General features: G+C 45.6%; 1 protein-coding gene across 1 annotated transcript in view; it reads left to right on the forward strand.

Moving 5' to 3' along the window:
- Window positions 1–1,128: 1,128 nt before the first annotated feature.
- LOC124716996 (putative uncharacterized protein DDB_G0271606) overlaps window positions 1,129–17,519 on the forward strand; it is a 45,306-nt gene continuing 28,915 nt past the window's right edge. Inside the window, exon 1 of the mRNA XM_047243621.1 lies at window positions 1,129–1,210. The gene's annotated coding sequence lies outside the window, so the exon portion shown is untranslated. The remainder of the gene's footprint in view (window positions 1,211–17,519) is intronic.

The following is a 17,519-nucleotide window of genomic DNA, read 5'->3' on the forward strand; positions in this document are numbered from 1 at the left end:
ATTTTTTCGTATGAATCCAGGTTTTGTTTACAGCATCGTGATGGTTGCATCCGTGTTTGGCGACATCGCGGTGATCGCACATTGGAAGCGTGTATTCGTCATCGCCATACTGGTGTATCACCCTGCGTGATGGTATGGGGTGCCATTGGTTACACGTCTCTGTTACCTCTTGTTCGCTACATTTCAGATGTGTTACGACCCGTGGCTCTACCGTTCATTCGATCCCTGCGAAACCCTACATTCCAGCAGGATAGTGCACGACCGCATGTTGCAGGTCGTGTACGGGCCTCTTTGCATACAGAAAATGTTCGACTGCTGCCCTGGCTAGATCTCTCACCAATTGAAAACGTCTGGTCAATGGTGGCCGAGCAACTGGCTCGTCACAATACGCCAGTCACTACTCTTGATAAACTGTGGTATCGTGTTGAAGCTGCATGGGCAGCTGTACCTGTACACGCCATCCAAGCTCTGTTTGACTCAATGCCCAGGCGTATCAAGGCCGTTATTACGGCCAGAGGTGGTTGTTGTGGGTACTGATTTCTCTGGATCTATGCACCCAATTTGTGTTAAATGTAATCACATGTCAGTTCTAGTATTTGTCCAATGAATATTCGTTTATCATCTGCATTTCTTCTTGGTGTAGCAATTTTAATGGGCAGTAGTGTATATTGTTACCAAAGTACGACTCTCGAGAATAAATATGTTCTGAGAAAAAAAAAGTGATGTTGGACCAGACCGCGCCGCTGCGCTCGTGAGCCACCGCGGTCCCAGGCGACCCCGATGGGCGGCGGCTCTCCGCTGCTGACCGACCGGTCCGCGGACGATGCAGCGGCCGCCGCCTGCCATCCGGAGCGAAAGTGCTCAGCCCTGCTCAGCCGTGCTCTGGCCCGCTACGCCCTGCTGTGGCCGCGGCTTCTTGCCGCCGCCTGCAGAACTGCATCTCCTCCTGCCCTTCCCCTCCCCCTCCCCCTCCCCCCACGTTTCTCCGCTCTTTTGCCGTCGCGTGACGGGCCTCCTCTCTCTTTCTCTCTCTCTCTCTCTCCCTGGCCTGCCACTCCCCCGCGCCTGCAGTAGCCGCCGTGTATATAAGGGGGGCGAGGCGAATCGGGCGCCCAGACGTGATCCAGGTCGGTCGCGGAGAGGGTCAACAGGAGGAGCAGGAGCTGCCACCAGCGGACACAGCCAGACTAGAGGCGCCCTTCCAGACAAGGTGAGTCTGCACACTCTGCCTGCGCAGGACAGCCTGGGACCCCCTATCGTGGCGATGCGGGACCTAGAGTCTCCAGAAGCACGGTCATGACCGCCCTTACTGGATATCACATACCCCGAGAGACCGTCCACAAACATCTTGTGAGGGGTCAAATTTAATAAAGGTATGGTGCGAAAATTGGCATTTGACCTTAAATAACAAAAAGTGTGAGGTCACCCACATGAGTGCTAAAAGCAATCCGTTAAACTTCGGTTACACTATAAATCTGTCAAATCCAAATGCCATAAATTCAACTAAGTACCTAGGAATTACAATTACGAACAACTTAAACTGGAAGGAACACGCAGAAAATGTTGTGCGGAAGGCTAACCATAGACTGCGTTTTATCGTCAGGACACTTACGAAATGTAACAGATCTACTATGGAGACTACGCTTGTCCGCCCTCTTTTAGAATACTGCTGCGCGGTGTGGGATCCTTACCAGATGGGATTGACAGAGTACAAAGAAAAAGTTCGAAGAAGGGCTGGACGTTTTGTATTATCGCGAAATACGGGAAAGTCACTGAAATGATACAGGATTTGGGATGGATATCATTTAAAAAAAGGTGTTTTTCGTTGCGGAGGAATCTTCTCACGAAATTTCTATCACCGTGTTTCTCCTCTGAATGTGAAAATATTTTGTTGACGCCGACCTATATAGGACGAAACGACCAAGATGATAAAGCACTCCGTCTTCAGGCCACAAGTGGCCCATCGGGACCATCCGACCGCCGTATCATCCTCAGCTGAGGAAGCGGATATGAGGGGAGTGTGGTCAGCACTCCGCTCTCCCGGTCGCAATGATGGTTTTCTTTGACCGGAGCCGCTACTACTCGGTCGAGTAGCTCCTCAATTGGCATCACGAGGCTGAGTGCACCCCGAAAAATGGCGACAGCGAAAGGTGGCTGGATGGTCACCCATCCAAGTGCTGGCCACGCCCGACAGCGCTTAACTTCGGTGATCTCACGGGAACCGGTGTATCCACTGCGGCAAGGCCGTTGCCACACCAAGCTGATAAAATAAGGTTAATTTTAATTTTAAAAACCAACAGCCTCAGTACAAAGTTTACCTAGATTTACCTAGGTTTCAGTCGGGATAACGTTCCAGTACAGCACTCGTGGCTGCCTCATCACAATTGTGAAGTGGGACCGAAGCAGTTTCAGATGAGTTTTACAGTATGATGATAATAATTTATGGATTTGTAGTTTTGGCTTGACGATGTCCACTATTGACAATCGGTAGATACTTTTATTCTGAAGAAGGTTGGGTTATCCCGACTGAAACCTAAGTAAATCAGGGTGAACTTTGCAACTGAGGCTGTTGGGTTTTAAAATTAAAATTAATATTTATACAGTTGCTGACAGGGCCGTGAAATGTTGAAGATAAAATAAAGGATGTCAGAGTTCGTACGGAAGGGTATAGGTGTTCGTTCTTTGAGCGCACTATACTAGATTGGAATAATACTGAGTTATGAAGGTGGTTCCATGAACCCTCTGCCGGGCACTGAAATGTGATTTGCAGAGTAGGATGCTGGAGTTGTTGTCCGATGACGTCCCATATGTGCTCGATTAGAGACAGATACGGTGGTCGAGCAGGCCAGGGCAACACGTCGACAATTGTACACCATGTTGGGTTACAACAGTGGTATGTGTGTGTGAGTGTTATCCTGTTGGAAGTCACTCCCTGGAATGCTGTTCATGAATAGCAGCACTCCATGTCAATCATCAGACTGACGTACATACTTGCAGTCGGGATGAGTGGGATAACCACGGGAATTCTCCTGGTGTCATACGAAATCGAATCGCAGACTTTAACTCCCGGTATAGGTCCAGTGTGCCTAGCACGCAGAGAGGTTGGTTGCAGGCTCTTAGCTGGCCTCCTTCTAATCAACACAGAGTAACCTGTCAGTACAGAACTACTGGTTCGCGAACCAATAGTTCTGTACTGACAGGTTATTCTGTAACTGCAATATATGATCTAGAGATGGGCAGCTAGCCTGAAACCGGTTATTCAAAATAAAAAAATAGCGATCAAAGACTGAAATGCCATATATTTAATCAAGTTCTTGCCATACCCGTCGCAGCATGGCATCGTCGACTGTGGCAGTCGCTTCCCCTATTCTCTCCCGGAGCTCTGCTACTTCACGTGGTAGAGGCGGTACGTACACCAGATCTTTAATGTGCCCCTACAAGAAAGAGCCCCACGGAATGACATCGGGTGATCGGGGAGGCCATTTCATGAACTCCCAACACACAGAAAGCTCGCTCCGCACCTGAACTCGCCATGTTTGCGACTAACGCTGACTGTCGGCAATTACCAAACTGCGGTGTGGCGGTATATTTGAAAATAAAAAACAACTTTCAGGGTTTCTCTTCAAAATGACATATGTATGATATCTGTACGATGTTTGGTTCTTGCGCAATAAATAATTGAAGGTGCTTCCGCACTTTATGTACACCCTGTACTTCTCGCCGGGTACTTGCTGTGTCTGAAGCGTGGACTACTTGATATAGTGCGCCAGAATTTTCTACGAAAAATTACGCCTGTTTTGAATCCAGTGGCACTCTTTTTGAATACCTTCTACTGTGTTAAACAATCTTAAGTAAACAGTACATTATCTCTTCCGAACTGAAAGCTCGTGTTCATTTACTGTGCTTGTTGTTGCTCAGGACAGATCTTATTTCCAAGACTATAAGCACCTCACCTACACCAAAGTAGTTGTGTTTCGACTCCTCTGTCATTTCCTTCGATTTGAACGCAACCTTTTCAACCATACTGTATCACTTCTACCTACGAACACGTCGCGAAAACACCATGCAGATGAAATTACAGAGATTGGAGCTCACAACAGCTGTTCTTCCCGCGCACCGTTCGCGACTGACAAGGGAGGAAGGGCCAATGGTGTAGAAAGTACCATAGGGTGTAAATATCATCTGCTAAAAAGCATCCGGACACTTAATAGCGGACATTAACGTGACTCGTGTCCGTTTCTGTGAGGGCTTGCTGGAGACACGTTCAATGAGGTGTCTTGATGTATATGGAGGAATCTAGCTCATTCTGTCGCAAGAGCCAAAACGAGAAGATAGTGATTTTAGATTCTGGGATCTGCATCGAAGACAACGTCCTAAGTCATCCCATTGGTGTTCCCTTTGGACGAGGTCGGGGCTGTGGGAGGGCCAGTGCATTTCAGGAACAGTGCCGTCCACAAACGATTGACTCACAGATGCTGTTTAATGACAGTCGTCCTCTCCGAACTGTTCCTCTATTGTACTCTGCACACTGCACTGTAAATGTTCACATCCCTCGCATTCAGCTGCACTGTAAGGCGACAACACGTTAATCACGGAAGACAACCTCACACCATAATACCAAACACTAGGCCCTCTGTCTTCACACACGACGGCAGGCAACGTTCTGCAGGCAGTTGCCGGTCCAAAACCCTTCCAGCAGATTGCTGCAGCTTTGTCGCTCCGACCCACTTATTTTCTGCCAACCACTGGCGTCGTTTACACGGCTTCTAGCGTAGCTTACCATTAGTACTCAGGAGCTTACCGCATTGGGACGCGACCACCTGTGACGTAAGCCGGTCGCGGTGGCTGTGCGGTTCTAGGCGCTCCAGTCCGGAGCCGCGCTGCTGCTACGGTCGCAGGTTCGAATCCTGCTTCGGGCATGGGTGTGTGTGATGTCCTTAGGTTAGTTAGGTTTAAGTAGTTCTAAGTTCTAAGGGACTGATGACCAGCAGTTGAGTCCCATAGTGCTCAGAGCCATTTGAACCTGTGACGTAATGTTGCAAGAAGCCCCCACTCGCACTAAAGCTCCAGAAATGTCCTCGTTTGGCCGGTGAGTCCGTACGTGGTGGTATAAGGATCGTACGGTATAACTGGCCAAGGTTTCCCGCCCGAGTTTTGTGGTAATTAAGCCAGTCCGTCCTTGAGATGACTCAGTGAGCCGCTGCTTAGGGATTCTTCCTGCTTGTTGTGCTGAAATGCTCTCCTACTTTTATGTCCCCTTGTAGAGCCATAGCAGTGCCGTCGGATTCTGAAAGTGCAAGTATACTGTCTATGTTTTATGTAGTGAAGCGGGATTGCAAATGATTTTACGCAGGTTGCGATTATGGCCCGTTTATATAAGAAACACTCTAAAGTGAACTCGTTCACACTGGTTATAAGCTAACTGTTAACGGTACGAAAGTACGGTCTACCGCATGACTAGATCGAAAGGCATCTTATCGCCGACTGCCGACTATGGAAACACAGTCTGTAACTTGAGCGTACGATCGGTACAGTTCGTATAAAATCGTACATTTTCGGTTATGCCAAAGTTATTTATTTATTAACATCAACGTTTCCTGGCATTGTAAAATTACTGAAAGATAGTATTTATGTCCCACACACTCCTAGTGGCTGAGTGGCAAATGTCAAGTTTTGTTAGCAAATATTTGCTAATAACAATTACCTGACTCGCCCCAGAATGTATGTACTTTCCCTACATACCTCTTTGCTGACGATTAGTTGATTTGCGCCAGAATAAATGTATTTTCCCTACTTATCTCTTTGCTGACGACACAAGAGATTCCTGCATCGGCTTCTCATCGCACTGGCTCTGAAAGCGCCAGATGGCCAACCACCTCTGCCAGCCAGCGTGGGAACCCTTACCCCGTACATACTTCGCGTATGTGGAATAGCAAAACTGGAAATAAAGTAAAATGAACCCTTATCTGCAAATATGGGGCGCCTTACAACTTGATCGTTAACATCGACTTCAAGATAACGGAAGACCGACGCAACGCTGACGTTCGTTCTGCTGACAGCTGGTGTGAATGTCGTCATTTCAAACATTTTGCGGAAGAAGTGTGGCGCTAGCTTTTGTGACGAGACTTGATGTGACCATTCACCCAGTGAGATCGCTTCAGAACCGCCAGTCAAAGCGGGGTTACAGGCGCGCGAGATTTCCGCGGACGTGCAGAACTGGCGCGGCGTAAAATCTCGCCTGAGGACGACGTCACGCGGGGGTACGAAACGTCGCTCCGTACCAGGCCGGAACGGCGCCGCACTTTCGCACATCCGCCGCACGGGAGCTGAAAGCAACGCTCTCTTCCTACCGGATACGGACGGCACTTCGTAATTACAGCCTACCTGAGTTCGAGATAATTCACCGCACGGCACACAATGCGGGCTGCAAAGAGCAGCTACGCACAGGGGCCGCATCTACATCTACACATACAGGATGTCCCACGAGGGTAGTTCAAATGGCTCTAATCACTATGGGACTTAACATCTGAGGTCATCAGTCCCCCAGACTTAGAACTACTTAAACCTAACTAAGCTAAGGACATCACACACATTCATGCCCGAGGCAGGATTCGAACCTGCGGCCGCAGCAGCAGCGCGGTTCCGGACTGAAGCGCCTAGAACCGCTCGGCCACACCGGACGGCCGCACCACGAGGAATGTGAATACTCAGGGATATGAGAGGAACAATCATTCGGTGCAAACCAGGTCTAGTAAATGTGCGCTCTAAAATGCGTACCTTAATAGCTATCAGTACTTATTGACCTTCGATTCTGTGAAACAAATCTCTTTTACTGCAAGCTCTTTACTTTCCATATTATTTGACATAGTAGCTCCCTACCCCCTGCCGATTACGGAAAGCAAAGAGATTGCAGTAGAAGAGATTTCTTCTAGTTTCGAATGTGAATAAGTAATCGTAGTTATTAAGGTATGCATTTTAGAGCACTCGTTTACTAGTATTTTTTGCATCGCATGAGCGTTCCTGTAATATTCATGAATACTGACCATTCCTCCAGTATAATCCCCAGACCAGGGTGGACTGCATGGTGGAGGAAACCGTAACAGTATTATCGATTTTCTATCATGTTCCATTCCTGTACTGAGTAAGGTGATAAATCGCAAGGCTATATTTTTTAATAACATCGTATCCGCCAGAAACTGTACTATATATTGCAATATCCATCACTAAAATTTCAACCTCGGGCCATTGTCAAGTTGTTAGAGGTGCTGAAAATACAGTAGTAGTCAGCATTAATAAAGAGAATAAAAATGACGTGAGCTTCTATGGTTCGTGTCAGCCTTTGTCACTTAAACCACTGCACACGTCACAAACGAACACTATGCTATTGAGTATTCATCATCAATCTGAGAATCTTACCAGGTAGGAGTGACAGAACGGATAGAGAAGATCTAACGAAGAGCGGCGCGTTTTGTCACGGCGCCAGAGGCAGACTCTAGAAGAGAGGCATTCTGTAGCACGGAGAGGTTTACTACGGAAATTTCGAGAGAGCACTTCCCGGGAAGAGTCGGAAAATATAATACTTCATCTCTCTCACACACATTTCACGAAATGACCACGACGAGAAATTCCGAGAAATTAGAAGCAATACGTAGGCTTACCGACAGCCATTCCCACGCGTCATTTGCGAGTGGAACAGGAAAGGGGGCTTCACTTAATGGTACCACACACCGTTGGCGGCTTGCGAAGTATTGAAGTAGATGTAGAAAACAGGCAGGATTTTTAAGGAGAACCTAGCCCCTGGAAATGACGCGAATATAAGGGGCGATCAAAAAGTTTCCGTTCGAAGGCAATACTGACCCTTTGTCTACATGTCGGTGCTTATAAACCCTCATCGGAGGGAGGCAGTCACTGTCCGTAGAAGGTGGATTTTCCATGTGTTAATAAAAATTGATAGCCTGGACCAGATAGCGGTGTGCGGCCGATACCCAGGCGAGAATGGGGCAGTCCTCAAAGAGTCCACAACCTCGTCAGCACTGATTGAAATTATGTACAGAATTAAAAAGAAACTTCTGTTGCAATCTGTTCGTGAATTTGCAATGCACTTTATCGCGCCAAGCAGGGCATTGCAGTTATTCTTCAATTTAACGATTGACTTTAAAGGCTAATTAGAGATTCTAAGTGGCATCTTGCTGTATACAGGTTGGTCCATTGATAGTGACCGGGCCAAATATCTCACGAAATAAGCGTCAAACGAAAAAAAACTACAAAGAACGAAACTCGTCTAACTTGAAGGGGGAAACCAGATGGCGCTATGGTTGGCCCGCTAGATGGTGCTGCCATAGGTCAAACGGATATCAACAGCTTTTTTTTTTTAATCGGAACCCCCATTTTTTATTACGTATTCGTGTAGCACGTAAAGAAATATGAATGTTTTAGTTGGACCATCTCAAAAACGTCGGTGTTGAGAAAGCTACATCAACATCGATTGCACCCGTACCATATTTCTATGCACCAGGAATTCCACGGCGAAGACTTTGAACGTCGTGTACAGTTCTGCCACTGGCCACATGAGAAATTACAGGATGATGACAGATTTTTTCCACGCGTTATATTTAGCGACGAAGCGTCATTCACCAACAGCGGTAACGTAAACCGGCTTAATATGCAGTACTGGGCAACCGAAAATCCACGATGGCTGCAACAAGTGGAACATCAGCGACCTTGGCGGGTTAATGTATGGTGTGGCAATATGGGAGGAAGGATAATTGGCCACCAATTTATCGATGGCAATCTAAATGGTGCAATGAATGCTGATTTCCTACGTAATGTTCTACCGATGTTACTACAAGATGTTTCACTTCATGACACAATGGCGATGTACTTCCAACATGATGGATGTCCGGCACATAGCTCACGTGCGGTTGAAGCAGTATTGAATAGCATATTTCATGAGAGGTGGCCCGCACGTTCACCGGGTCTGACGTCCCCGGATTTCTTTCTGTGGTGAAAGTTGAAGAATATCTGCTATCGTGATCCACCGACAACGCCTGACAGCATGCGCCAGCGCATTCTCAATGCACGTGCGACCATTACGGAAGGCGAACCACTCGCTGTTGAGAGGAATGTCGTTACACATATTGCCAAATGTATTGAGGTTGACGGACATCATTTTGAGCATTTATTGCATTAATGTGGTATTTACAGGTAATCACGCTGTAATAGCATGCGTTCTCAGAAATGATAAGTTCACAAAGGTACATGTATCACATTGAAACAACCGAAATAAAATGTGTTCAAACGCACCTACGTTCTGTATTTTAGTTTCAAAAACCTACCTGTTACCAACTGTTCGTCTAAAATTGTGAGCCATATATTTGTGACTATTATAGTGCCATCTATCATAAAGCGAAAAAAGTGGTCCAACTAAAACATTCATATTTCTTTACGTACTACACGAATATGTAATAAAAATGGGGGTTCCACTTAAAAAAAAAAAAAAAAACACCTGTTGATATCCGTTTGACCTATGGCAGCGCCATCGAGCGGGCCAACCATAGTGCCATCTGGTTTCCCCCTTCAAGCTAGACAAGTTTCGTTCTTTGTAGTTTTTTCGTTTGATGCTTATTTCGTGAGATATTTGGCCCAGTCACAATCAATGGAGCACCCTGTTTATTACAATGAAATACAGTGGCCTCGACTTTAATTACTGTTAATAGGGATTTGTAGTTTCACTCTTGATGTTTTTACTCTCTGGAACTGTAGTGATGTCCTACTACGGGAGTGGAAATTTAGGTTATTTAGAACTAGCCCGCTTAGAGTGCCGACGGCTTTTTTCCGCAAATGACAGTTCATTTATTCTGTCCAGACGAATTATTCTTAGAAAGTGGTGATTTTTACCCAAGAATTGTAATACTCACATCCGTCCGTGCCTATTTCTGACCTGTCAGACAGTGTTATTAATCCAGGTTAGGATTACTATTGTGAGACAGTAAATACTACGGGGATAATTATAAAGGCCTCACATTGATGTATCTCCATAGGTCGATAATTCGCACCAATTGGTCGACGAACCCCATCCTCCCAAGAATAGTAAGCGCCTCAAAGACATAAGAACCGTGAGAAAATAACCTAATGACTGCTCACTGTCCGCTACTCCATTTTTTTGTCGGTTTCATGAAACACATACAGATTTGTATTTACATATGGGCGACATTTTGTTGCAGGTGAAGTGTGCGGTCTCTTTGATTACTTATTGAACAAACCAGCCTATATCACGTGAGAGTAACTGTTACTACCGGATTCGGCGTACCTAGTAGTACAGCGTAACGCGCAGCGCACTACCCAGCCAGACTCGGCTTTAAGTAACATGGCGGATTAAAGGCCGTGGTCTGGTACACCATACAGCCTGAGGATGGCTTTTAGGCGGTTTCCCACGCTCGTTTAGGCAAGTGCTGAGCTGGTTCCCAACTTCCATATTAGAGGATTCGTTACGCAAACAGCTCAAACACGATGATACACAAAGCGGAGTTTACACGATTCATAGAGAGACGACACATAACGACTTCCTCTCTAAGGTAGGCTTAACGAGAAACGCGTAAGGAAGCCCCAAAGCTAAATAAAGAAAAAATTAAATTTGTCAAATCATGAAAATGCAGATTCCGTTCTAGGCGGCATAAACACTAGCGAAAAGAAGAAAGAAGAACATTACGGGTTTCACCCGAATTAGACCATCTTCTTCTGATTTAGCACTATAATACAGGAGTGTTGCTGTCACCGACGTTTGCTGGTGTGGGTCGTCAGCTGCGATCACGTATTTTAGTTTTAAATCTGAATATAGTGTAATACAGGAGAAGCCGATAATACAGTTAATAAAAACGCGATCTACACTTTTGTGTTCATTGAGGAAGGGTCCATATTTCTGCGACATGAGTACACAGAAGCTATGCCTCAGTACGGCTCTGGACAGATTTCAGAAGTAAATCGGCGATGTCTGTATTCAGTCGGCTCTTCGACGAGAATAGATTATGACGAAATTCGTGGAGAGAAACTCCCTGAGGCACTAAAACAGTCTTTAAGAGTGTCGCCCGCGTTAGGCAAGGTTTCGGCTCACAGAGTTAATCGCACAGGGACTTTCATACAGGCTACACTACGAGTGGGAGGTTTTCACTAAAGAAATCTGTGCGTGTGCGTAGAGTCTGAAAGTAAATTTGTTGCGATGTCCGAGGAACAATAATTAGCTGTTTCCACGCTCTAAACCACGAAACAATTCCACGTCTATGAAAGGAAATAGAGGGGAGCAATTTTCTACTGCCGACATTGCCGTGGAACTGTGAAAGGAGTTTGGACGTCTCATGCACAGCAAAGCAGGGAACTGAAGAGTAGATAATAGAGAAAGTTGGAAAGAATAAAGTGTGGGCAGTTCTAATCCTGCAGAAGATTGTTGACAATTACGTCGGCAGGTAAAGTGTGAAACTGAGAGAAATCAGATGTAAAATCCGAGTAGAGAAATCTGCGTAAATCGTACAGCAGTAAAACGAACTTGTTGCTGGAGAATGTACCGTGACATTGAGAACAAGTTAATGGGGCAGCTGGGAGGGAAATTGAGGACGAAAGTGACTGGAACGTAAACCACGGATCATTACTGAGAATAATTTTGTTTTTCCGTTTTGTCCGTAGCAGAAATACTGGGATTGCTAGAAGACGTAATGGAGTAGAAATGAATGGAAGCAGAGATGGTTAGAGTTTAATGGTCCGTCAAGGTCCACGTCGCTGGAAACAAAATGCTAGTCAGTCAATCAAGGATGCAAATACTAGCGGCCATGGCCCGATTTAGAAATCATCTCAGCATTCGAATAAAGTGATTTGGGAGATAGGAGTTAGAATTTATGGGATAGATATTTAATGAATTCATACACGAGGTGCAAGTCGGCGAAAATCCTGCCAGTAAATCTGGTTCAAATGGTTCAAATGGCTCTGAGCACTATGGGACTTAACATCTGAGGTCATCAGAACTAAGAACTACTTAAACCTAACTAACCTAAGGACATCACACACATCCATGCCCGAGACAGGATTCGAACCTGCGACCGTAGCAGTCGCGCGGTTCCGGACTGAAGCGCCTAGAACTGCTCGGCCACCGCGGCCGGCAGTAAATCTGGTCACAGTACTGCTGTGTACCGCTGTTAACGTACAGCTCTCATTGCCGGAAGAGCAAATCCGAGACAGAATAAAGCAATACTGACTGCAAGCTGGAGGGCGAAGAGTTGTACCGTCTGTTGTGAATGACAATTTTTCACAAACACAGCTTTTATTGAGGTAAGTTCACTGAACAACAAACGAAAAAGTAACGATAACGATGCCAGTAAAAGTCTCCTAATTGAGGCAAACAAAAGTTCACTTCTAATTTTCCACAAAGGATCGTGGTAACGTAAACACTAGTAAGAGTCCAATTTCGATACGAAGTCGTAGCAGTCGAAGTACACGAGGTCGGCATCCAGAGTGTACTGAACTTTGGGGTTGGTTCTAGCCTCTAAATAGCTGTCTCCAGCCGATCAGGTTTTGGCGTAGTGATACTTCCTGCATGCCGTGGCTCGAGCTCCCCCTGCAGGAAGTAGTGCTCGGAATGTTTATTATTTTGTATGTAAATAGCCGGTGTTTACCATTGTGCTTTTGGTACGCCTTGGACATAGACAACGCCGTTATCTGTGGTGTAATATGGGTTGCCGGCCCTCAGGGGCTACCTTGGCCCCGGCATAATACCGTCGGCAACTGCACTGTTGTGCAGACGTTTAAATCACAGCACAGGTACTAAGTAAAATGATTAGAAATGAAATGAGATACAATTACGCTACAGCTACCCATCAGTCCACGGCTTCCTTATTCCAAAACACTCTCCCAAAATATCTCAGAACAACCTCCAAAATTTTGTGGGTGGACTTCGTGTTCACCCATCACAATCATGACACAGCAATAATGCTGATTTTGATATAAACAATCACATCTGGACGCACAACATGCAATTAATGTGGTTCTTAATGCCTGAGGATGATCTGATAGTCCATATGAACAGGTAGTGCGCTTCTCACGAAACATTTTCCGTACAGCGATTGCGCCATATCATGATTTTTTTTTAAAGTTTGAAATTGTTACAAGTATTGTCAGAACTAAGATTCGCTGATGACGTTGCTGTGCTTAGAGAAAGTGATGAAGAACTACAGGACTTCTTGAATGAATAAATAGTCTAATCAGCACGCACTATGGATTGACAGTAAACCGAAGAAACTCTAAAGTAATGAGGAGCAGAGAAAAAGAGATTAGCGATAAACTTAACATAAAAGCTGGGGACCTCGAAACAACCGAAGTGAAGCATGGCTGTTACCTTGGAAACAAAATGGCGAGGCAAAGGGGATACACACTGAAGCGCCAAAGTAACTTGTATAGATATGCGTATTCAAATGCAGTGAAATGTAGACAGGCGGTCTGCAAAGCCTATATAAGACAAGTGTCTGCCGCAGTTGTTAGATCGGTTACTGCTGCTACAATGAGAGGTTAGCAAGATTTAAGTGTGTTTCAACGTGGTGTTACAGTCGGCGCACGAGCGATAGGACACCGCATCTCCGAGGTAGCGGTGAAGTGGGGATTTTCCCGTGCGACCATTTCGCGACTGTACCGTGAATATCAGGGATCCGGTAAAACATCAAATCTTCGACATCGCTGTGGCCGGAAAAAGATCCTGCAAGAATGGGACCATTGACGACTGAGGAGAATCATTCAACATAACAGAAGTGCAACCCTTCCGCGAATTGTTGCAGATTTCAATGCTGGGCCGCCAACAAGTGTCAGTGTGCGAAACATTCAACGAAACATCATCGATATCGGCTTTCGGAGCCGAAGGCCCACTCGTGTACCCTTGATGACTGCATGACACAAAGCTTTACGCGACACGGGGGCTCATCAACAACGAAATTGGACTGTTGGAGACAGGAAACATATTGCCTGGTTTGACGAGTGTCCTTTCAAATTGTATTGAGCGTATGGATGTGTACAGGTATGGAAACAAACCTCATGAATCCCTGAATCCTGCATGTCAGTAGGGAGACGGCCGCTGCGACCGAGTAGTTCTAGGCGCTTCAGTCCGGAACCACGAGGCTGCTACGGCCGCAGGTTCGAATCCTGCCTCGGGCATGGATAAGTGTCATGTCCTTAGGTTCGTTCGGTTTAAGTAGTTCTAAGTCTAGTGGACTGATGACCTCAGACGTTAAGTCCCATAGTGCTTAGAGCCATATGAACCATTTTTGTCAGCAGTGGACTGTTCAAACTGATGGAGACTGTGTAATGGTGAGGGACATGTTCACTGATATGGGTTCCCTGATAGTCTAGATACGACTGTGACAGATGACACGTAGGTAAGGATCCCGCCTGATCACCTGCATCCATTCATGTCCATTGTGCATTCTGACGGGCTTGGGCAATTCCAGCAGGACGATGAGACACCGGTGACGTCCAGAATTGCTACAGAGTGGCTCCAGGAACTCTTGTGAGCCCCCAAATTCCCCAGACATGAACGTTATTGAGCATATCTGGGATGCTGTTCAGAAGACATCTCCGGCCCCTCGTACTCTTACGGACTTATGGACAGCTCTGCAGGACAATTCCCTCCAGCACAACTTCAGATATTACTTAAGTCCATGCCACGTCGCGTTGCGGCACTTCTGCTTGGCCGTGGCGGACCTACACGATATTAGGCAGGTGTGTCAATCTCTTTAGCACTTCAGTGTAAGTTTCAGGCTAACACAAGCATATACGGCATTCCGGGTCAAAAGAAGTCCACTAGTATCAAACTAAGGTCTAAATTTAGAGACGAAATTTCTGACAATGTGCATGTGGAGTCCAGCATTGTATGTGAGTGAATCACGCACTCTGGGAAAACTGGAGAAAAAGAGAGTGAAAGTGTATGAGATGTGGTGCTATTGAAGGATGGTGACTAGAATGATGAGAAACGAAGATGTTCTTCGTAGAATCGGCGAGGAGAGAAGTATGTCTAAAACATTGACAAGAACAAGGGACAGGACATGTGTTATGCCATCAGAGAACAACTTGCATGTTACGAGGGCTGCTCAACTGCCACAGCGGCTGGTTGTTTTCACATATGTTTATTATTTCATTTAAATGTTTACATGATATTTTTGAAAGCACTTCCCTCCTACGTGAATGCACTTTTTATAGCGCCTCTGCCAGACCTCGAACACATGGTGTAGTGCAGTCTTTACCAGGTGCTTGAGAATCGTCGCACTTTTCGTGGGCACTGCTTCAGAGACGGGGTGCCAGATTGGAGCTACAACGCGGATGCGGTACAACTAATGTTGGACTTATGCAGAAACGGCAAGACTAGATTTGCGACGTAATGCCGCGTATTGTCATAATGAAATCGCCACCCAGTCCGAAAAAGTTTTGGTCGTTCCTTCCAATGTGATACCTCAGTTTAGCCAATACTGACGTGCAGTACGCTGCTGTAACTGTTGTGTGAGGTGGGAAATGCGTGCTGGTAAATCATTCCATCGCCGTAAAAAAATGTGATCCCCATTATTTTCTCTGCAGATGGACTTACGACTGCCATTTTTGGTGTTGGGGAATCTGGCGATTTCCACACTGTGCTGGCTTATTTATGAAGTCATAACTCACCACCGTCGATAATCGATACTAGAGACGCACTTCCTCTATCAGCAGCAGCTCACGGCTTGTCTCCATTCGCACAGCCTTTTTTTTCGCGAGCCAATAGGCGTGGCAGTCAACAGGCACAAACACGGATCGTATGGAGATGGTCATGGATAATCGTAAAGACAACGCCATATGAAATTATTAACGCTTCACTGAGGTTACGTAATGTTATCCGACGATCCTCACAGACAGTCACAGCAACTGTGTTGTTGTTGACTTCAGTCACAGCGGAAGCCTAAACACCAGGCCCACCTTGCTTACCTTAAGGTACCATTTGCACTCGAGCACAGACGATATTTAATTTACTGAACTTAGATTATATGTATCGATTTTTTAAGACAAGAGAAAGCTAAACAAAGGAATTAACACCGTTCTCTTGTCGCGGCCAGTAGGCATCAGCACTCTCTTATGTCATTCGTTGTCCTAGAAGGACGTAGTATTTTGTGTGGCTCCACAGTTAGCCATGTTGATACTTATTTACAGAAAAGAGGCGCAGAATTAATAAGTCGCTCTCATTTGTGAATTATCTGCAATTATTTACCTAGAATTTTACGTGTCATAAATATCGTAATGTATATGTTGAAATGAATACATGTTTTATTTAATCGTATGTTTTTCTCTGTTTTAGTAGTTTTAGACACCCCATTGTCATGATTGAAGCTGAGGTCAGATATCAGACTTTGTCTACAAAAAATATATAATGAGCCCTGGCTACGTTCCGTACATCTTCGGACGTGCGAAACTCCATAAATTCACGGCGTAAATTGCTTTTTCTTTATTGTGTGACCTCAATGAACAATGCTACGTAAGATTTTATGAAAAATTAAGAAATTCAATTCCAATCTTAAAGGCGAAACAAACTTTTATCTCCCAATTACTTATCCAGACAACAATTATTATTATTATATTATTATTTTATTTTATTTTTATTTGTTAAATTACCACAGACAGGTCGCCGTCTTTGAAGTCCCTGAACCACCTAAACACTGTTGCACGGTGTAGTGCTTCTTCACCGTACGCGTACTGCAGCTTCTCGTAAGTTTTAGTGGCTGTGTGGTTTAAACAACACAGAACTTTATTCCACCGTTCTGTTCCTCTCGCGTCACCTCCTTTGTTTCGTAAGCGAAATACAGAGAGCGTCTAGAAAACAGAACATTACAACAAACCTGTCCACACGTGAGTGCTGCCGCCAATGGACATTATACATAAAAACTCCCTCTTTTCAAATATTCGTGGTACATTTAGGAACCTACCACGGAAGCTGCCGGAGGAAATAACAGGAAACCTGAATCAGGATAGCGGGACGCGGGTTTTATTAGTGAGATGAAAAGCTTGGCACAGGAGAGGAATTCGTGGCGGGCCGTATTTAACCAGTCAGAAAGCTGGTGTCTTAAATAAAATAAAAGGTCAGCTCCTCAAAGTAGTATGGAAATCAATAAGGACGAGTAAATGCAGGGTTTGAGTGTGAGAGGGTAAATGGATAGGGAAGGCGTGGCGGAGTGGATGACATTAGAGAATTTTATGGGAGTGGCATGAGTTTCACACGTCGGCATTTGGTCTCGGGGAAGGTGGTCTGAAATGTCGCGCGATGAAAGCAGAAGAATATGGCTGTGGGAGCCACATGAAAATGGCAAGGGAAAGCCGGGACTCCTTCGTGGGAGGTCTCAAAATACTCCCAGCACCTTGGAGGAATGCGAAATGAAAGCGACATGCGGTGTGCGGGAACAGAACTGGCTGCGGACGACACAGAGGCCTTTGCTGGTTGATGGGTGGTACAGCAACTGTTTAAGATGGCATCTGCT

This window comes from Schistocerca piceifrons, chromosome 9 (genome assembly GCF_021461385.2).
Source record: "Schistocerca piceifrons isolate TAMUIC-IGC-003096 chromosome 9, iqSchPice1.1, whole genome shotgun sequence".
Classification (NCBI taxonomy): Eukaryota; Metazoa; Arthropoda; class Insecta; order Orthoptera; family Acrididae; genus Schistocerca; species Schistocerca piceifrons.